The following is a 22543-nucleotide window of genomic DNA, read 5'->3' as shown; positions in this document are numbered from 1 at the left end:
TTTGCACGGATGGGAGATTGGTTTGAGGCAGCCTTCAAATGTTGATGGAGCTGTCTCCACATTTTTAAGGTGGCTACTACCACCGGGTTAGAATCGTAGAATTTACAGTGCAGAAGGAGGCCATTTGGCCCATCGAGTCTGCTCCAGCTCTTGGAAAGAGCACCCCACTCAAGCCCACACCTCCACCCTATCCCCATAACCCAGTAACCCCACTTAACCTTTTTGGGCACTAAGGGTAATTTAGCATGGCCAATCCATTGAACCTGCACATCTTTGGACTGTGGGAGGAAAGCGGAGCACCCGGAGGAAACCCACGCAGAAACGGGGAGAACGTACAGACTCCGCACAGACAGTGACCCAAGCCGGGAATCGAACCTGGGACCCTGGAGCTGTGAAGCAATTGTGCTAACCACTATGCTACCGTGCTGCCCTTAGTCGGGTGTTTCTTCAGCATTGCATTTACCAACGCACCAGGCTTGCCCCGCACCTCACAGACTCGACCCACAACCTCTCCGAGGCCCTGCACCTTTTCCGCATTGGCCACCCAATCGTAATGTTGAAAGTTTGGCAAGGTCATGCCCCCTGCTTGTCTCTCCCTCTGAAGCACCACCCTCCTAATCCTCGGGGGCCCTTACCCATCCAAATAAACCCAGTCACAGGTCGCTCAGTCTCTCTCAAAATGCCTTGGGCAGAAACACCAGGAAGCACCGGAATAAAAATTAAAATCTTGGCAAGATATTTATCTTAACCGATTGTACTCGGCCCACCAGAGATAGTGGGAGACCGTTCCATCTCTGCATGGCCTCCTTGGCCTTCCCCACCAGATTTGTATAGTTCACCCTCCGGAGATCCCCCCAGTTCTTGCTGTCCAATACAGAAAATTACTTCCTGCTAGCCGGTACAGCAAGTCCCCCAACCCCCGCTCTCTGCCATGGTGCCCCAACCCCCCGCTCTCTGCCATGGTCCCCCAACCCCCCGCTCTCTGCCATGGTCCCCCCCAACCCCCCGCTCTCTGCCATGGTCCCCCCCAACCCCCCGCTCTCTGCCATGGTCCCCCAACCCCCGCTCTCTGCCATGGTGCCCCAACACCAAGTATTCGCTCTTTCCTACATTTAGCTTCTATCCAGAATAAAATCCAAAGCGCTGCAAGACCCACATAATGTTTACCACTGATGTCTCCGGATTCCTAACGTACAACAACAAATCATCGGCACATAGCGAGACCCGATGCTCCACCACTCCGCTAACAATTCCTTCCCATGCTTTTGAAGCCCTCAGCGCCATGGCGAGTGGCTCTATTGACAACACAAACAAAGGGGACATCCCTGCCCAGTGCTCCGGTTTAGGAGAAAGGGCTCAGAAGACACTTTGGTCGTGCAAACACTGGCAAGTGGGGCCGTACCCACGCTACAAAGCCAGGTCCAAACCTCCATTTCTTCGGTATCACAAAAAAGAACAAAGAAAAATACAGCACAGGAACAGGCCCTTCGGCCTGCGCCAACCATGCTGCCCATCCAAACTAAAATCTTTCCCACTTCCGGGGTCCGTATCCCTCTATTCCCATCCTATTCTGAAGACAGACGAAGCTTTGGAAAAATATCGGGAATGGAGAATCAATCTGAAATGAGGAATCAAGAGGGCTAAAATGGGTCATGAAATATCTTTAGCAAACAGGGTTAAGGAAAATCCCAAAGCCTTTTATTCACATATAAGGAGCAAGAGGGCAACTAGAGAAAGGATTGGCCCACTCAAGGACAAGGAGGAAAGTTATGCGTGGTCAGAGGAAATGGGTGAGATTCTTAATGAGTACTTTGCATCGGTATTCACCGAGGAGAGGGACATAGAACATAGAACAGTACAGCACAGAACAGGCCCTTCGGCCCTCGATGTTGTGCCGAGCAATGATCACCCTACTCAAACCCATGTATCCACCCTATACCCGTAACCCAACAACCCCCGACCCCCCTAACCTTACTTTTGTTGTGTTGGATATTCTAAAAGGCATTAATCATAGAAGTTACAGTGCAGGAGGAGGCCATTCGGCCCATCGAGTCTGCATCGGCTCTTGGAAAGAGCAACCTACCCAAGGTCCACACCTCCACCCTATCGCCATAACCCAGTAACCCCACCCAACACTAAGGGTAATTTTGGACACTAAGGGCAATTTATCATGGCCATCCACCTAACCTGCACATCTTTGGACTGTGGGAGGAAACCGGAGCACCCGAAGGAAACCCACGCACACACGGGGAGGATGTGCAGACTCCGCACAGACAGTGACCCAAGCCGGAATCGAACCTGGGACCCTGGAGCTGTGAAGCAGTTGTGCTATCCACAATGCTACCGTGCTGCTAAGGTGGACAAGTCCCCAGGTCCGGATGGGATCTATCCCAGGTTACTGAGGGAAGTGAGAGAGGAAATAGCTGGGGCCTTAACAGATATCTTTGCAGCATCCTTGAACAGGGGTGAGGTACTGGAGGACTGGACAATTGCTAATGTTGTCCTTGTTTAAGAAGGGTAGCGGGGATAATCCAGGTAATTATAGACCGGTGAGCCTGACGTCAGTAGTAGGGAAGCTGCTGGAGATGATACTGAGGGATAGGATCTATTCCCATTTGGAAGAAAATGGGCTTATCAGTGATAGGCAGCATGATTTTATGCAGGGAAGGTCATGTCTTACCAACTTAATAGAATTCTTTGAGGAAGTGACAAAATTGATTGATGAGGGAAGGGCTGTAGATGTCATATACATGGACTTTAGTAAGGCATTTGATAAGGTTTCCTATGGTAGGCTGATGGAGAAAGTGAAGTCTCATGGGGTCCAGGGTGTACTAGCTAGATGGATAAAGAACTGGCTGGGCAACAGGAGACAGAGAGTAGTAGTGGAAGGGAGTTTCTCAAAATGGAGAACTGTGACCAGTGGTGTTCCACAGGGACCCGTGCTGGGACCACTTTTGTTTGTGATATACATACATGATCTGGAGGAAGTTATAGGTGGTCTGATTAGCAAGTTTGCAGATGACACTAAGATTGGTGGAGTAGCAGATAGTGAAGGGGACTGTCAGGGAATACAGCAGAATATAGATAGATTGGGGAGTTGGGCAGAGAAATGGCAGATGGAGTTCAAACCGGGCAAATGCGAGGTGATGCATTTTGGAAGATCCAATTCAAGAGCGAACTATATGGCAAAGAAAAAGCCCTGGGCAAAATTGATGTACAGAGAGATCTGGGTGTTAAGGTCCATTGTACCCTGAAGGTGGCAACGCAGGTGGATAGAGTGGTCAAGAAGGCATACGGCATGCTTTCCTTCATCGGAAGGGGTATTGAGTACAAGAGTTGGCAGGTCATGTTACAGTTCTATAAGACTTTGGTTAGGCCACATTTGGAATACTGCGTGCAGTTCTGGTCGCCACATTACCAAAAGGATGTGGATGCTTTGGAGAAGGTGCAGAGGAGGTTCACCAGGATGTTGCCTGGTATGGAGGGTGCGAGCTATGAAGAGAGGTTGAGTAGATTAGGATTATTTTCATTAGAAAGACAGAGGTTGAGGGGGAACCTCATTGAGGTCTACAAAATCATGAGAGATATAGACAGGGTGGATAGCAAGAAGCTTTTTCCCAGAGTGGGGGACTCAATTACTAGGGGTCACAAGTTCAAGGTGAGAGGGCAAAAGTTTAAGGGAGATATACGTGGAAAGTTCTTTACGCAGAGGGTGGTGGGTGCCTGGAACGCATTGTCAGCGGAGGTGGTAGAGGCGGGCACGATAGCGTCATTTAAGATGTATCTAGACAGATACATGAATGGGCAAGGAGCAGAGGGATACAGATCCTTAGAAAATAGGCGACAGGTTTAGATAAAGGATCTGGATCAGCGCAGGCTTGGAGGGCCGAAGGGCCTGTTCCTGTGCTGTAATTTTTCTTTGTTCTTCTTTGCTCTATTCATGTATTTGTCAAGATAGCCCTTAAACAGGTAGTCCCACTCTAACCGGTCAAATGCCTTCTCCACATCAAGAGAAACCATGATCTCCGGAACCTGATACTCCCCCGGGGTAAGCACCACTTTCCATAACCGTCTCACGTTTGCCATTAACCTCCACCCCTTTATAGATCCCATTTGGTCTCTCCCCCCCACCTCCGGGAGACAAGGCTCCAGTCTTAACGCCAATACCCTAGTTAGAAGCTTTGTGTCCATGTTTAACAGGGAGATCGGACGATATGAACCATAGTCTTTGGGGTGTTTGTCCTTCTTCAGGAGCAGAGAAATCGATGCTTGCCCAAGTGACTGTGGCAAGGCACCTCTCTCAAAGAGGAATCCCTAAACATCCCCAACAATAAAGGGGTCAGCTGGTCTTCAAAGTTTTTTATAAAATTCCACCGGAAACCCATCGGACCCCAGTGCCTTCCCCGACTGCATCAGTTTCAGCGCCTCCTTGATCTCTTCCAACTCCAGTGGAGCTTCTAGTTCCCCCAAAAACTCTTCCCTACCTTTTTAAAATAAATTTAGAGCAGCCAATTCTTTTTTTTCCAATTAAGGAGTGTGGTAGGCTATATTAGGGGTATGACAGTACCTAGGTGGGATGTACTTTATACAGTAGTATGAGTGGTAGAACCTGCCTGCTGGTTCTGCCCAGCATAAGACGGAGCATAAGAGTCTGTGTTTCACCCACAGCAGTCATTCTGTACAGGAGCTGCTGGGGTAACTACTTATTTATTAAAGCCTTCAATTGGACTACAATCTCGCTTCAGTAGTGATTGATAGTGCATCAATTTAATGAACAAAATTGAAGAATGGCTGCTCTCCGCATCAAGCCAGTGTCTACAAATCAACCCCCACACTGCAAATGCAGCAGCAACTTTTAAACATTGGCTGGCATGTTTCAACGGGTACATCTGGACGGCCCCGACTACCCCCACAGAGGAACAGAAAATGCAAGTCCTCCACTCAAGGCTGAGCCCAGAAATCTACACGCTTATCGAAGACACGGATGGTTTCGAGGACGCAATGACTTTGTTAAAAGAGCGTCCGCACTGTGAATCAGATATACGCTCGGCATCTTTTAGCTACCAGACGGCAGATCCCAGGGAAATCACTGGACAGTTTTTACCGTGTATTGTTAGTGTTAGGTAGAAACTATAACTGTCCACAGGTCTCAGCCAATGACCACTCCGAACTCTTAATACGGGAAGCTTTTGTTGCGGGCATGCTGTCCTCTAAAATCCGCCAGCGACTGCTGGAAAACGACACGCTGGGGCTTAAAGAGGCACGGAAACTTGCGCACTCCCTAGATGTAGCCTCCCGCAACGCCCAGGCCTACATTCCCAACTGCGCGGTACCCGCATGGACAGGGTGGACCTCACCCGCGGCCGATTCCAAAGCACCCCTAAATTCCCCACAAGCTTGTGCAGTGCGGCAGACAGGAAACCCGGGGGGGAGGGGGCGCGATGTTGTTTTTGCGGGCAAAACAAACACCCCCGGCAACGCTGCCCGGCCCGATCCGCAATCTGCAAGGGCTGTGGGAAGAAGGGGCACCTCGTGGCAGTATGCCAGGCCCGGTTGGCTGCCACTGTCTCCACAGGCAAACCAGGCCCGCTGCCATTCCTCTCCTCACAGGCCATGTGCGATTCATGGGGGCAGCCATCTTAGATGTCGTCTCAGGACCCCGACTCGGCTGGCCATGTATAGCCTGATGAGATCTCACAGACGGCCATGTGCGATTCATGGCGGCAGCCACCTTGGTTGACGTCAGGACCCCGACTCGGGTGGCCGTGTACCGCCCGACGAGATCTCTCAGCTTCTGCCACAACTTGCCTCAGTGACACTGGACCAGTCTCGGCCCCTAATGCTTTCAACTGCTACGACGTCGATACTTATCAACGGGCACAAGACATCCTGCTTGATCGACTCTGGGAGCACGGAGAGCTTCATCCATCCCAATACGGTAAGACACTGCTCCCTCGCTGTACACCCGATTCAACAAAAGATCTCCCTGGTCTCTGGGGCCCACTCTGTGGAGATCCGGGGGTACTGCATAGCCAACCTCACGGTCCAGGGCGTGGAGTTCAATAACTTCCGACTCTACGTCTTCCCCCATCTCTGCGCTGCCACACTCCTCGGACTAGACTTCCAGTGTAACCTGCAAAGTTTAACGTTCAAATTTGGCGGCCCCATACCCCCCTCACTGTCTGCGGCCTCGCAACCCTCAAGGCCGACCCACCTTCCTTGTTTGCAAACCTTACCCCCGTTTGCAAACCCGTCGCCACCAGGAGCAGACGGTAGTGCCTAGGACAGGACCTTCATTAGGTCGGAAGTCCAACGGTTACTAAAGGAAGGCATTATCGAGGATAGAAACAGCCCCTGGAGAGCTCAAGTGGTGGTTGTAAAGACCGGGGAGAAACATAGAATGGTCATAGACTACAGTCAGACCATCAACAGGTATACGCAGCTCGACACGTACCCTCTCCCCCGCATATCTGAAATGGTCAACCAGATAGCTCAATACAAGGTTTTCTCCACAGTAGACCTTAAATCAGCCTACCACCAGCTCTCTATTCACCCGGACGACCGCAAGTACACTGCATTCAAAGCAGATGGGCGGCTCTACCACTTTCTAAGGGTTCCCTTTGATGTCACAAATGAGGTCTTGGTCTTCCAACGGGAGATGGACCGAATGGTTGACCGATACGGTCTGCGGGCCACGTTCCCGTACCTCGACAATGTCACCATCTGCAGCCATGACCAGCAGGACCACGACACCAACCTCGGCAAATTCCTCCATACCACAGAAATCCTGAACTTAACCTATAACAAGGACAAATGCATGTTTAGCACCGATCGCCTAGCCATCCTCGGCTACGTAGTGCATGATGGAGTCAAAGGCCCAGATCCCGAACGCATGCGCCCCCTCATGGAGATTCCCCTCCCCCACTGCTCCAAGGCCCTGAAACGTTGCCTGGGCTTCTATTCTTATTACGCCCAGTGGGTCCCCAATTATGCGGACAAGCCCGCCCACTAATCCAGTCAACAGTTTTTCCCTATCGACAGAGACCCGCCAGGCTTTCAGTCGCATCAAAGCAGACATCGCCAAGGCGACGATGCACGCAATCAATGAGTCTCTCCCCTTCCAGGTCAAGAGCGACGCATCAGATGTAGCTCTGGCTGCCACCCTCAATCAGGCGGGCAGACCCGTGGCCTTCTTTTCTCGCACCCTCCACGCCTCAGAAATCCGCCATTCCTCCGTTGAGAAGGAGGCCCAAGCCATCGTCGAAGCTGAGCGGCACTGGATGCATTACCTGGCCGGCAGGAGATTCACTCTCCTCACTGACCAGCGATCGGTAGCCTTCATGTTTGACAATGCACAGCGGGACAGAATTAAGAATGATAAGATCTTACGGTGGAGGATCGAGCTCTCCACCTATAATTACGAGATCGTGTATCGTCCCGGGAAGCTAAACGAGCCTCCTGATGCCCTGTCCCGCGGCACTTGTGCCAGTGTGCAAGTAGACCGACTCCATACCCTCCACGACAACCTCTGCCACCCGGGGTCACCCGGTTCTTCCACTTTGTTAAAACCCGCAATCTGCCCTACCCCATCGAGGAGGTCAGGGCCGTAACCAGAAACTGCCAAATCTGCGCGGAGTGTGAGATACCCTCAATTATGACACAGGAGAGAAGATTAGTATCTTTAATTACCAGAGAACCGGACAGCTGCCGAGAAGTGTGGTCACAGCATGCTGCCCAGTGAGCATCACCTTATATACCGTTTCCTGAGGGCGGAGCCAGAGGCGGAGTCCCCCAGGGTTCCAAGCCCGGTTCTTAAAGGGCCAATGTATTAAAGGCAAGGTATAGTTACAGCAGTTACCGATACCATTCATCACAGAGTGCAAGCCGCACTTCTAGAGGCCAGAGAAAGTGCACCTGGTGAAGGCTTCCGGCCCCTTTGAACGCCTCGGTGTGGATTTCAAAGGGCCCTTCCCTCCACCGACCGCAATACGTATTTCTTAAACGTGATTGATGAGTATTCCTGGTTCCCTTTCGCCATCCCCTGTCCCGACATGACGGCTGCCACCATCATTAAAGCTCTCCACAGCATCTTTACCCTGTTCAGTTTCCCAGCCTACATCCATAGCGATGGGGGGGTCCTCCTTCATCAGCATCGAGCTGCGCCAATTCCTGCTCAGCAAGGGCATTGTCTCCAGCAGGACGACCAGTTACAAGCCCCGGGGAAACGGGCAGGTAGAGAGGGAGAACGGGATGGTCTGGAAGGCCGTCCTACTGGCCCTGCGGTCCAAGAATCTCCCAGTGTCCCGATGGCAGGAGGTCCTCCCCGATGCACTTCACTCCATCCCATCACTACTGTGCACTACTACCAACGAAACACCTCATGAACGTCTCCTTGCCTTCCCGAGGAAGTCCTCCTCAGGGACCTCGCTCCCAACATGGCTGGCAGCCCCCGGACCCGTCCTACTCCGCAAACACATACGGGCCCACAAGTCGGACCCACTGGTCGAGAGGGTACATCTCCTCCATGCTAACCCCCAGTACGCCGATGTGGCGCACCCTGATGGCTGACAAGACACGGTCTCCCTCCGGGATCTGGCCCCCGCTGGATTCCCACCCTCCCCACCAACCCCAATTTTTTCACCGGTGCACACCACCGCAGCCCCCTTCCCAGGAGGATCCGTCCTCCCACTGGCCCCATCCGGATGTGATGAAGCTGAAGACGACACACTCCCAGAGCCACGGATGCCCGAGCTGAAGCCAGCATCACCGCCGGGACTGCGACGATCACAGAGACGACCAGGGCCCCCGACCGGCTGATAGTTTCATTGTAAAATGAACTTGTAAATAATTGTCTGTAAATATGCGTATTGCATGTTCAGGCACCTAAGGCTACAACCTCTACCACTGTAAAAGCAAGGCCACCACCCCCGCCGGACTCTTTTTTAAACAGGGGGTGAATGTGGTAGGCTATATTAGGGGCATCATGGTACCTAGGTGGGATGTACCTTATACTGTAGTATGAGTGGTAGAACCTGCCTGCTGGTTCCGCCCAGCAGGCGGAGCATAAGAGTCTGTGTTCCACCCACAGCAGTCATTCTGTACCGGAGCAGCTGGGGTAACTACTTGTTCGTTAAAGCCTTCAATTGGACTATAATCTCACTTCAGTAGTGATTGATCGTGCATCAAGGAGTAATTTAGCGTCATCAATCCACCTGCCCTGCACATCTTTGGGTTGTGGGGGTGAGACCCACGCAGACACGGGGAGAATGTGCAAACTCCACACAGACAGTGACCCAGGGCCGGAATCAAACCCGGGTCCCCCAGTGCCGTGAGGCAGTAGTGCTAACCACTGTGCCACCGTGCCGTGCTGCCCAGAACTCCTCCCCTACCTTGAGAAACTCCAACTTCCCCAGAAACGTCACCATATCGCTCTCATGCTGAGGCGGTTCGGACCTATGCAACCTTTCGTATAAGGCCCTTAATACCTCATTCACCTCCTATGCAGAGACCAGCCCCCCGCCCCTCTCTTCCCCCTACCCCGCCCCCATCCGTTGCCCTAATTTGGACAACCTCTCTGTCTCTCGTTTCCTCAGTTGATACGCCAGGAACCAACTTTGTCGCCCCCATACTCGTAGATTGCCCCTTTGTCTCGCTTCAACTGTTACCCCATCTTTAGAGATCAGATCAAACTGCATTTGCAGTTTTTTTTCTCTCCGCTCATAGCTCTGGGGGTGGATTGTTTACAGACCTGCGATCAAGCCCTATATCGTCGATCAGTTTTTCCCATTCCCTTCTTGCCTCTGCATCCACAGAGGCCTTGAAAGATAATTTCTCCCCTAATTACTATCTTCAGCGGTGGGAAAGCAGGTAGTGAAGAGGAGATACAGATTTTACACATGATATAGATAGGCTTGGAGATTGGGCCAAAATGTGGCAGATGGAGTTTAATGTGGATTAGTGTGAGGTTGCCCATTTTGGCCGAGATAATAGTCACGCAATTTATTATCTGAATGGAAAGCAGATTCAAAATATCTGGGCAGAGCGATCTGGGTGTCTTTGTTCATGAATCACAGAAAGTCGGTGTGCAGGTACAAAATGTAATAAGAAAGGCAAATAGAATGTTAGTGTTTATTGCAAAAGGACTGGAGTATAAAAGTAGAGAAGTGTTGTTGCAATTGTATAGGGTGTTGGTCAGATCACACCTGGAGTATTGTGTCCAGTTTTGGTCTCCTTATTTGAGGAAGGATGTGGTGACATTGGAGGCAGTTCAGAGGAGGTTCACCAGATTGATTCCGGGGATGAAGGGGTTGACGTAGGAGGAGAGATTGAACAGTTTGGGCTCATACTCGCTGGAGTTTAGAAGAATGACAGGGGATCTGATCGAGGTATACAAGATACTAAAAGGGATTGATAAAGTAAACGTAGACCAAATGTACCCCCTTGTGGGGAAATCTAGAATAAGGGGTCACAGATACAGGCTGAGAGGCGGTAGATTTAAAACTGCGATGAGGAGGAACTACTTCTAGCAGAGGGTGGTGAATTTGTGGAACTCGCTGCCCCATAGTGCGGTGGAGTCCGAATCATTAACTGGGTTCAAGAGGGAGGTAGACATATTTCTGATTTTTAAAAATGGGTTAAAGGGATAAAGGCTTTGAGACCAGGAAGAGCTCAGGCATGATCTGATCGAATGGCGGAGCAGTCGAAGGGCTGAATTGCCTACTTTTGTTCCTAATTCCGATTTTCCTATCATTATTCAAAATATAATCCTGGATAGCCCCGGAGATCCTTGCACAAAACCCCAGGTCTACCCAATGTGGTGTATGGTCAGAAATGACCACTACCGAGTCCTCAGGGTTACACACTGCCAAGAGCTCTTTGTTGTTGTTAACGTGACTTGGGATATGTTTAGTGCGTTAAGGTTCCTACAGGAATGCAAGTTGTCTTTGCTGTTGTTCATGCTGGTCGTTCAGGCTCAATCAACACACCAAAGATCCACAGGCCCTTCACGGCTCTGCACCCATCTTCCAGGTGACACATCAATCTGCGAAAACCTTTATCCGAGTTTCATTTCTGGCCTTTCGATTCCCTTCAAGTATTTTGCCAACACATATTTCCAGGAATTCCATCCCCACACGCGCACACACTCTGGGGAATAAATTCTTGCCCTATGGCTCTCTGCCCAAACGCTCGCTGATTTGTTGCCCTTGCCACTCTGGCGAGGCTCATTGCCCAGGAGATTTTCCGCGTTCTCCCCCTGATCATTCAGAGATTTCGACCCCAAGCTGACTGCTGGTGCTGGGCACAAAAGGTGGGTCAACCCCGCTGTTCAAGTAAAAGGCCCAAAATGGTCAAGTACCCGGAACCCATGGGAGGGCAAATTAATAATAATAATCGTTTATTTCATAGAATGTGCAGAAGGAGGCCATTCGGCCCATCGAGTCTGCTCTTGGAAAGAGCACCCTACCCAAGCTCACACCTCCACCCTATCCCAGTACCCCACCCAACACTAAGGGCAATTTTGGACACTAAGGGCAATTTAGCATGGCCCGCACATCTTTGGACTGTGGGAGGAAACCGGAGCACCCGGAGGAAACCCACGCACACACGGGGAGAACGTGCAGACTCCACACAGGCAGTGACCCAAGCCGGGAATCGAACCTGGGACCCCGGAGCTGTGAAGCAATTGTGCTAACCACTATGCTGCCCTGTCACAAGTATCACAAGTAACCTGTCACAATAAGTGACAATTATTGTCACAAGTAGGCTTCAATGAAGTTACTGTGAAAAGCCCCTAGTCGCCACATTCCGGCACCTGTTCAGGGAGGCTGGTACGGGAATTGAACCTGCGCTGTTTAGCCCACTGTGCTAAACTAGCCCCTAACTTTTATTGTCACAAGTATGAAGTTACTGTGAAAAGGCCCTAGTCGCCACATTCCGGCGCTTGTTCAGGTAAGCTGGTACGGTAATTGAACCCGCGCTGCTGGCCTTATTCTGCATCACATTAATCCCTCTTTTCCCGTGGGTGACCTACTGTCTCATGACCCCATTGCTCCAGAGAGCGAGATTGGTCCACACACTACCATTTATGGACTCATAGAATGGTTACAGCTCAGAAGGAGGCTATTCAGCCCATTGCGTCTGTGCTGGCCCTCTGAAGGAGCAACTCATCCAGTTCCACTCCTCTGCCTTTTCCTCCTTTTCAGATCATTGTCAGGTTCCCTGTTGAAGGCATTAATTTAATCTACTTCCACCACACCCCAAGGCAGCGCAGTCCAGATTCTCAGGACTTGCCACCCGCCGATGTAGGATTTCTCTCCCCACACTCGAACCTACAATCTCTCTCTCTCACCAACAACCTCTCCGTCTGGTATTATCTGAGGTGAATTGCTCGTCGGAGAGTCTGTGCGGACAATGGGCCGAATGGCCTCCTTCGGCACTGTAGGGATTCTATGAAAATAAGACGAGGGCAGTTTCCAACAGCAACAATGTCAGCTACCAGTGAAGGCAGATTTAAAATAAGGGATGAATGAGCAAGAAGGGGAGGGGAGGAGAAAAATGTCTTGACGTTTTGAAACGTATCGCCTGAAAGGGTGGCTGGAAGCTATTGAATTGTAACCTCTAGAATAATAAAGAGCAGGGGGCAGTAGGACTAACATTTACCCTTTATTCTTTTGTGGGATGTGGGCGTCGTTGGCAAGGTCAGTGTTTGTTTGGCCCTCTATAATTGCCCTTGAACCATGTGACTCGCTAGGATCATTGCAGGAGGTCATTGCGGTGGTCGGTGAGGCGGAGGTGGGGGGGGGGGGGGGGGGGGGGTTTGGATTTACATGTAGGCCAGACCGGGTAAGGAAGGCTAATTCCCTTCCCTAATCGCTGGCGTTGAAAGCAGACCAAGGCAGGCCAGCAGCACGGTTCAATTCCCGTACCAGCCTCCCCGAACAGGCGCCGGAATGTGGCGACTAGGGGCTTTTCACAGTAACTTCATTTGAAGCCTACTGGTGACAATAAGCGATTTTCATTTCATTTCATTCATTAAAGGGACAGTTTAGTGAACCGGATGAGTTTTTCAACGACATGGTCACCGTCACCGAGGCTATTTTTAAATTCCGGATTTATTAATTGAATTTACACCCCACCAGCTGCTCCCCCAGTGGGGATTCAAACCCGTGAACCCCCAGAGCATTAACCACGGCGTCTGGATAACCAGGCCCGCCATCTAACCACCATCTAACCATCAGGAACTGAATAGCTCTTGCAAAGGGCTAGCATCGGCCTGGTGGGCTGAATAGCCACCTTCCGTGCGACGCAACTCTGTAGTTCTATCTGCGTGAATATGTTTGTTATCTCTTTCAACATCCTCCTCCTCGCCTCCACACTGTTTTGACATTAAGACACATCACGCCTTCACCTACTCAAAATCATATTTTCCTGGGAATTTAAGTCAGTGCGGCTCCCTCCTTCTGTCCTGTACAACCCACAGGCCTTTAACACCAACATTTGGTGTTGCCTAACCACTACCTCCTATTGACTCCAACTCTCATCAACCTTGGCATGGTCCCACAATGCAGGTGTCGGTTCTTAACCTTTATTATCAGTGCAGGTCTGGTCACCCCACTGTAGGAAGGCACTAGAAAGGGTGCAGAGGAGATTCACCAGGATGTTGCCTGGGCTGGAACGTTTCAGCTATGAAGATAGAGTGGTCAGGCTGGGGTTGTTCTCCTTAGAGCCGAGAAGGCTGAGGGGGAAGAGTATAAAATTAGGAGACATAGATAGGGTAGGTAGGAGGAAACCTTTCTCCTTAGCAGAGAGTCAACAACAAAGAACAAAGAAAATTACAGCACAGGAACAGGCCCTTCGGCCCTCCCAGCCTGCGCGATCCAGATCCTTTATCTAAACCTGTTGCCTATTTTCCAAGGATCTACTTCCCTCTGTTTCCCGCCCGTTCATATATCTGTCCAGATGCATCTTAAATGATGCTATCGTGCCCGCCTCTACCACCTCCGCTGGGGGCATAGATGTAAGGTATAGGGCAGAAGGTTTAGAGGGGATTTGAGGAAAGGTTTCTTCATCCATAGGGCGGTAGGAATCTGGAACTCGTTGCCTGAAAGGGTGGTAGAGGTGGGAACCCTCACAACATTTAAGAAGCTTTTAGATGAGCACTTGAAACTCCACAGCTTACACAAAGCTACGGATCAAGTGCTGGGAAATGAAATGAAATGAAAATTGCTTATTGTCACAGGTAGGCTTCAAATGAAGTTACTGTGAAAAGCCCCTAGTCGCCACATTCCGGCGCCTGTTCGGGGAGGCTGGTACGGGGGATTGGGATAGATGGGTGCTTGATGGCCGGCATAGATACAATGGGCCGAAGGGCCTGTTTCTGTGCTGCAAAGCTCTGTGACTATATGACTATAATTTTCTGACTCTATCAGCAATGTCACTGGGCTAGTGACCCAGAGGCTCTGTGAGCCACTGCAGCCAGCAGAATTCAAACCCCATCAATAAATCCGGAACGTACAGAAACTAGTCTCAGTAAACAGTGGCATCGAAACTATCGTCAATTGTTAGAGGGAAAAAAAAAAAAATCCGGTTCACTTATGTTCTTTCGGGAAGGAAATCTGCCGTCCTTAGCCGACCTGGCCTACGTGTGACTCCAGACCCCACAGCAATGCGGTCGACGCTTTGCCCCTCTGAAATGGCCCTGGCAAGTCGCTCAATCCCAGCGGGAATCAGGGATGGGGAGGAATGCTGGCCCAGACACCCTCGCCCACGCCCCATGAAGAGATCGAGAGAGAAAGGAATCGCCCGAAAAGGAAACAGTCAACAAAAGGCTCCGTGGATGAGTGATAAAGACAACTGAGAGTTAGGAAAGAGGCGCACATGAGGTAGATAGACGTCAGCAGCATAAGAGAGAACGCAAACAGATTAAGGGAGAAACTGGGGAAAAAAAACAATTGTGAAGAGGAACGATGCACCGGCACCTCATTGAAAACAGAAAGCCTGGGATGTGAACAAGAGCCTTCAGAGATGGACAGGATAATATCATACGCAGCAATAGAGAGAGCTAACACAAGCATTAAATAGTCATCTCATTTCAATATTTACCAAGGAGATAAAAGAGATAGGCATGACATTGAATGATGAGAGGTAGGTGCGTTTAAATATTTTAAAAAGAGGACATAGTGAATAAACTAAAAACAAACTCAAGGAGAATAAAGTCCCTGCTTCAAATGGATTGCACTCACGTGTTCCAAAAGGGTCTCGGGAAGAGACATCAGAAACACTTCCCCGCGTGTTTAATCATTAATTGGAAAGAGGTGGAGTGCCGGGGGAGGGGAGGGGGCTGGCGGAGAGCAAATGCATTTCCTATATTTAAAAACATACTCAGGGAATTGCAACATCAGTGGTAGGAAGAATAATGGCACCCTTACGAAAGGAGAGAATAGAGCAAAGGTTACGGAGGTAGATAAATTCTTGCTGGGCAAGGGAATCAAAGGTTATTTGGGGGGGGGGGGGGATAGAAGGGAGTGGAATTCAAAACGCCAACAGGTTGGCTGTGATCTTGGCGGAGCAGGCTCGAGAGGGCCACTTCCGTTCCCATTTCGTATGTTCATGTCTAGAAACAAAGCATTTAATAATGAATAGTCACCTTGGATTTCAAAAGGAAACTCTTGCTGGCTCAATTTCCACAAATTTTATGAGGCGGTTAACAAGAGAGGGTAGACGAAGGTAATGGGGTAGAGGTAATTTATCTGGATTTTCCAAAGACACTTCGATAAGGTGCCCCATAATAGGCTCATGAATGAGGTCAGAGGATGTGGAGTGAGGGAACAGGCGGCAGAATGAATTGGCCGGCTGGCTTCAAGGCAGGAATCAGAGAGCGGGAGTAGAGGCGAGGTATTCAGATTGTCAGAAGGTGTGAATTGGTGTTCTACCAGGATCAGTGCTGGGACCACAGCTGTTCAAAATTTACATATGGCAATTTAAAAAAATATAAATTTAGAGTACCCAATTATTTTTTTCCTCAATTAAGGGGCAATTTAGCGTGGTCAATCCTTCCAACCTGCACATAGAACAAAGAAGTTACAATGCGGAAGGAGGCCATTCGGCCCATCGTGTCTGCACCAACCCATGGGAAACAGCACACTACTTCAGCCTACGCCTCCACCCTAACCCAGTAACCCCGCCTAATCCTTTGGACACTAAGGGGCAATTTAGCATGGCCAATCCACCTAACCTGCGCATCTTTGGACTGTGGGAGGAAACCAGAGCACCCGGAGGAAACCCACGCAGACACGGGGAGAACGTGCAGACTCTGCACAGACAGTGACCCAAGCCGGGAATCAAACCTGGGACCCTGGAGCTGTGAAATAACTGTGCTAACCACAATGCTACCGTGAGGCCCACATCTTTGGGTTGTGGGGCTGAAATCTATGCAGGCACGGGGAGTATGTACGAACTCCACATGGATACATTGGCAATTTGGACGTTGGAATCCAAAATGCCATTTCTCAGTTTGCAACCCACCCCCCAAATTGGCAGGAATAGTCGATACTGAGGAGGAGAGCAACAAATGCAGAGGACATTAAATAAATTCGCAGGATGGGCAAATAATTGGCAAATGAAGTTTAACATAAATAAATATGAGGTAATACATTTTGGTGGGAAGAATAGAACGGTCACATTATTTGGAAGTTGCGAGTCTCGGTGAGGTACACAGGATTGAAGGGATCTCGGAATGCAAATACATCAATCACTAAAAGTTGGGATGTCAACCCAATTCAGGAGAAATCTCCTTATCCAAAGAGTGGTGAGATGTGGAGGGTGTTTGATGTGGAGAGCAGAGATTTAGCTGAACAGAAGGGACGGGGTTTGAACAAATAGCAATAAGGATTGGTCAAACTGACTGAGTTGTTTCAGCGCTGTACATCCCATGTCCTTTCCACTCAGTAAGATCCCACAAACGGCCCCGAGTTAAATGATTGGATGATCCATTTAAATAATAGGCAGGTAAAAACAGAAAATAGGAACAGGAGTAGGCCATTCGGCCCTTCGAATCTGCTTCATCATTCATTCTGATCATGTCTAATCATCCAACTCAGTAACATGATCCCGTCTTCCCCCATATTGGAGCAACACGGTAGCATTGTGGATAGCACAATTGCTTCACAGCTCCAGGGTCCCAGGTTCGATTCCAGCTTGGGTCACTGCCTGTGCGGAGTCTGCACATCCTCCCCGTGTGTGTGTGAGTTTCCTCCGGGTGCTCCGGTTTCATCCCACAGTCCAAAGATGTGCAGGTTAGGTGGATTGGCCATGATAAATTGCCCTTAGTATCCAAAATTGCCCTTAGTGTTGGGTGGGGTTACTGGGTTATGGGGATAGGGTGGTGTTGACCTTGGATAGGGTGCTCTTTCCAAGAGCCGGTGCAGACTCGATGGGCTGAATGGCCTCCTTCTGCACTGTAAATTCTATGATAATCTACGATATTGTAGTTTAGTCGGGCAGCATGGTCGGCACGGGCTTGGAGTGCCGAAGGGCCTGTTCCTGTGCTGTACTTTTCTTTGTTCTTTGTTTGTTCCTCTTTGTATATTCTTTGATCCAGAGCTATATCTAATTTCTTGAAAACATAGCCTCAACTGCTTCAAGTGGTAAAGAATTCCACCAACTCACCACTCTCTGGGTGAAGAAACTTCTCCTCATCTCAGTTCCAATTGGTCTACCTCATATCCTCAGACGGTGATCCATAACTCTGGACTCCCATGCCATCGGGAACATCCTTCCTACATCCTGTTAGTCTGGTTAGAATTTTATAGGGTTCTATGAGATCCACCCCACCCCCATTCTTTTGAATTCCAATGAATATAATCCTAACTGACTCAATCTCTTCTCATAGGTCAGTCCTGCCATCCCAGGAATCAGTCTGGTAAACTTGTCTGCATTCTCTCTCCAGTAGTGTTCTTCCAACTTTACCCCCCCCCCAAAGATCCACTTTTACCAACCGGCCAACCTTCGCGACCCACCATTTTCACTAACCTTTAATGCGACAGGTGAGCCTGCTTGGTCCTCCCGATCTCACTTGCTTCGTCAGTCAATGTTACGCTTCTGCTAAACACTTCAGCTGATGGTTTCGGTTCTCGCTGCACCCTTTGAAAAAAAAGTTGAGAGATTTGTCCTCGAACCCGCCATGCTTAGTCTTCAGATGCCTTTGAAGTTTTGATGGTTCTGAACTTTAATGTGCCAGTACTTTCCTGCATATAACACACATGGGCTTTGCATCCTGATTTGCATTGGCACCACTAACAAAGCCAAACCTCAAGAAATCATCTTTATGCTGCTTTGTTCCAGATTTACGTTTCTTCTTAATGGATTGTTCACCGGAGGCCCTGGAGTTTCGTACACAGCTCACACCAGCACTGCTGTAGACTCCATTGCTTTGTCCTGCCGTAGACCCTCCTCAGCAGCTCTCTCCAGCAGATTCAGTTGAGAGTCCCTGGCCTGTTTGTGTCTCTCTTCCTTACAACATAAATGATCTATCTTCAGTTCTTCAAAGTCTTGTTGCTTTGCTTGCTGGCAGCACGGGAGGAATCTCGCTACTGTGATTTTGCACCAAAAACACGGGTGTAGCGGGCGCGTGACGTCAGTGTATGTGGCAGGCGTGTGACCTGCTCTCTGTCGCCGCTTCTGGCTGTAACACTGCATCGTTCCATTTAAAAGCCGGTCGCGACCAGCATTCGCCATTTAAAAGCCAACATGGATGTTGGGGGGGCTTCTCCTACGATTGGGAATGCCACGACCGATAGCTCCGCGACCCTCAAGACACCTGCCTGCAACCCACCCACAGGTCGCAACCCGCAGTGTGAAAAACCCTTCTCTATTGCAAGAACATCCCTTCCTCAGATAACAGTAATAATCATCTTTATTATCACAAGCAGGCTTTCATTAACACTGCAATGAAGTTACTGTGAAAAGGTCCGAGTCGCCACCTTCCGGCGCCTGTTCGGGTACACGGAGGGAGAATTCAGAATATCCAATTTACCTAATTAAGGAGACCAAAACTGCGCACAATATTCCGGGTGGGGTCTCACCAAAGGCACGGCAGCAAGATATCCTTGCTGCTGTAGCTGCAGCCTCGGAATCCGCCACTACAGGGTTGAAGCGGAAAGTGCGGATTTGGTTGGCGAACGGAAAGGAGGAGGCGGCTGAGAACTGCCAACTCCAGCGCTGCAGCAATGCAGTCAGCACCCTGGGCTTTGCGCTGGGGCAGGATTCGAACCCGTGACCTTTCTGACACAGAATGAGACGTGCTCGAAGCATTGAGCCACTTGGCTGAAACCGAAACCCCTTTCGGATGCGATTTGGAGAGTGTGGCAAGGAACACTTGGATTCTGTGGGAGTTAAGCATGGTAATGAGCTAGCAGAAGCAAATGCCAGAAGATGACATGGTTTCTGTTCAGCCTGTAGCCCACTTCCAGCTCCTAGTGTTCATCTGTTCTCCCAGCTGTCGCGTTTCAAGTTAAAATAACCCTCTCCTCTTCCGACGGCTAAAAAAAAAAAATTTTTTTTTTTTTTTTTTCAGGATGCAGCTAATAAATGGTTTCAGAATCGGACGACACAGGATCTCCCTCACACTTAAGGATCTATGTGCTCCCATCCTCTCCTATGCCAACATCACACCCCAGGATTATTCACGATTAATCTCCAGGACACTGCTGTACGTAACCCAGGAACAGTCAAGGTTCACCCAATCACTGAGCTCACACATTGGTCCACCAGGCTATAGGAAGGAATTGATTACACTGCAGAGGGTGCAGAGGAGATTCACCAGGATGTTGCCTGGGCTGGAGCATTTTGAAAAGAGGCTGGTTAGGCTGAGGTTGTTTGTCTTGGAGCAGAGAAGGCGGAGGAGAGACCTGATCGAGCTGTACAATATTACCAAGATGTGGAGATGCCGACGTTGGACTGGGGTGGGCACAGTAAGAAGTATTACAACACCAGGTTAAAGTCCAACAGGTTTGTTTCAAACACCAGCTTTCGGAGCACCTCCGCAGCTCCGAAAGCTAGTGTTTGAAACAAACCTGTTGGACTTTAACCTGGTGTTGTAAGACTTCTTACAATATTACCAAGGACATAGATAGGGTAGTTACGGAATCCCGACTGCAGAAGGAGGCCCTTGCCCTTACTTCCTCGACCACACGCTGGAGGATCCTGCTCAGCACCACCCACAGCTGCCGACTGGCTGACAAACCTCCACCTGGAGAAGATCAGGTACACCATCTGAGGGTCGGACAAAGTCTGCTACAAAGCATGGGGGCTACTGATCAGCCTATTGCAAGACCTGTTCGAAGCCAATAGCGGATTGGAAGGGACGGAGAGCAGGGGGACCAACAGGAACCAACAGGACCACACAAAGTAGACAGTAACAAGGGGGAGGGGCAGCAAGGAAAGAACCCAAGGAAATACCAGGAGAATGCCCAGGGAAAACCGAAGAGGGGGCCAGAGGGCTCCCCACAAAGCCATAGGAACAAAAACAAGATAGATTATAACACCAGTGGTGGAAGAAAGGGCCTAAGACAGAGCCTGAATAACAGAAAAGGAAGTACCTTGAAAGAAAAACATGTAAATTGCAAATGAGAACCATTTTAATCATCTCCTATATAGTGTCCAAATGTAAAATGCAATAAAAATATCTTTTTTTAAAAAGCACACTAGTGAGCCAGTTGAGTTTACCTTAAATCCTTTACTATTTTTTTTAAACAAACGTAAAGTACCCAATTCATTTTTTCCAATTAAGGGGCAATTTAGCGTGGCCAATCCACCTAGCTTGCACATCTTTGGGTTGTGGGGGCGAAACCCACGCAAACACAGGTAGAATGTGCAAACTCTACACGGACAGTGACCCAGAGCCGGGATCGAATATGGGATCTCAGCGCCGTGAGGCCGCAGGTCTAACCCACTGCGCCACCGTGCTCCCCCCCACCCCCTTAAATCCTTCACTGACCTCTTTTATTTCCAGTCTAAATTTAAATCCAATCCGAGTTCTCCAAATAGCCGTGGCGGGATTTGAACCCGTTTTGTAGTTACTAATCCAATAACATCCTGCCATATTTGTCTTACATTTCCTCATAGAAATTGCCAGCACAGCACGGAACCTCTTAATTTCATTCATGTAGTCTGGATTCCAAGTATTTACCAGCTTTGTAGGCTGGCAATAGTCCATTGGGTGCACCAACCTATTTTTTGCCCCCCCCCCCCCCCATGCACAAATCAATGTCTCTGACCCACTCAACCTCTGGGCTCCTCGCAAGATCTTTTAGCCCTTGTGTATGCCGGCTTGGCCAAGTCCTGCTGTGCTCATTGATCCACCAGACAGGGGGGAAAAAGACTGGCGTTTTAACAAAGCCTTTCGCGACCTCTTCCAAACGGAGCCAGGCGCTGCTGAAATTCAGGAAGCCTCTCTGCGCACTGCAGGATCCCATAAGCCGCTTTATCGAACAGAAAATCTACGGGTGTTTTTTTCTGTGTGACGGAAATCGCCCCCACTCTTTTCTGAAGTGATCTTCACGAAAGTCCATGTGAGAGAGAAGATCGTGCCTTGGCTGAACCGACCTTAACAGTAGACAGGAGCGAGATTTAAATAGGAGACATACCTATTTGTGCAAGGATTAAGGATTAAAGTGAGGGCATGGGGTTAAAGGGAGAAAATACCTCATGGTAAATAAAGGAATTTAAGGAGAGGCATACCTTACATTAGATCAGGGAGACAGACTGGAGGGAGCAGTCGCCTTACCGTAGAGAAGGGAGGGGGTTCATGGTACTATACTTTAACGTTACTAGAAACATTATGTTCATATGTCTTTTGGTAGATGGAGGTTTAAGGTGAGACTAAAGGGGAAATATATCTTAGAGGATACAAGTGCGAGAGATTGAACGGTAGACATCCTTTGTAACTGTAAAGGGGAGTTAATGGGGCCATAGAGTTCTCCAACACAGAAAGAGGCCAGTCAGCCCATCGTCCCTATTTATTGACTACAGCTCAGTCTTCAACACCATAATCCCAGCCAAGCTCATATCAAAGCTCCAAAACCTAGGACTTGGCTCCTCACTCTGCAACTGGATCCTCGACTTTCTGACCCACAGACCACAATCAGTAAGAATGAACAACAACACCTCCTCCACAATAGTCCTCAATACCAGGGCCCCACAAGGCTGCGTACTTAGCCCCCTATTCTACTCCCTGTACACACACGACTACGTGGCAGAATTTGGTCCCAATCTCTCCCTCAATGCCAGTAAAACTGAAGAGCTGGTCATTGACTTCAGGAAGCAATGCACTGTACACACCCCTGTCAGCATCAACGGGGCCGAGGTGGAGATGGTTAACAGTTTCAAATTCCTAGGGGTACACAGCTCCAAAAATCTGTCCTGGTCCACTCACGCAACGCTACCACCAAGACGGCACAACAGCGCCTAATCTTCCTCAGGAAACTAAGGAAATTTGCCATGTCCACATTAACTCTTACCAACTTTGCCAGATGCACCTTAGAAA

At 49.5% G+C, this 22543-nt stretch overlaps 1 long non-coding RNA gene across 1 annotated transcript in view; it reads right to left on the bottom strand.

Annotated features, from left to right (window-relative positions):
* LOC119976730 overlaps positions 1-18127 on the bottom strand; it is a 39582-nt gene extending 21455 nt beyond the window's left edge. Inside the window, exon 1 of the long non-coding RNA XR_005462982.1 lies at positions 18031-18127. This is a non-coding gene — a long non-coding RNA (uncharacterized LOC119976730). The remainder of the gene's footprint in view (positions 1-18030) is intronic.
* Positions 18128-22543: the final 4416 nt, after the last annotated feature.

Source organism: Scyliorhinus canicula, chromosome 13 (genome assembly GCF_902713615.1).
Source record: "Scyliorhinus canicula chromosome 13, sScyCan1.1, whole genome shotgun sequence".
Classification (NCBI taxonomy): domain Eukaryota; kingdom Metazoa; phylum Chordata; class Chondrichthyes; order Carcharhiniformes; family Scyliorhinidae; genus Scyliorhinus; species Scyliorhinus canicula.
Note: the sequence above shows the minus strand (reverse complement) of the source record. Positions and strands in the feature narration are given on the sequence as shown.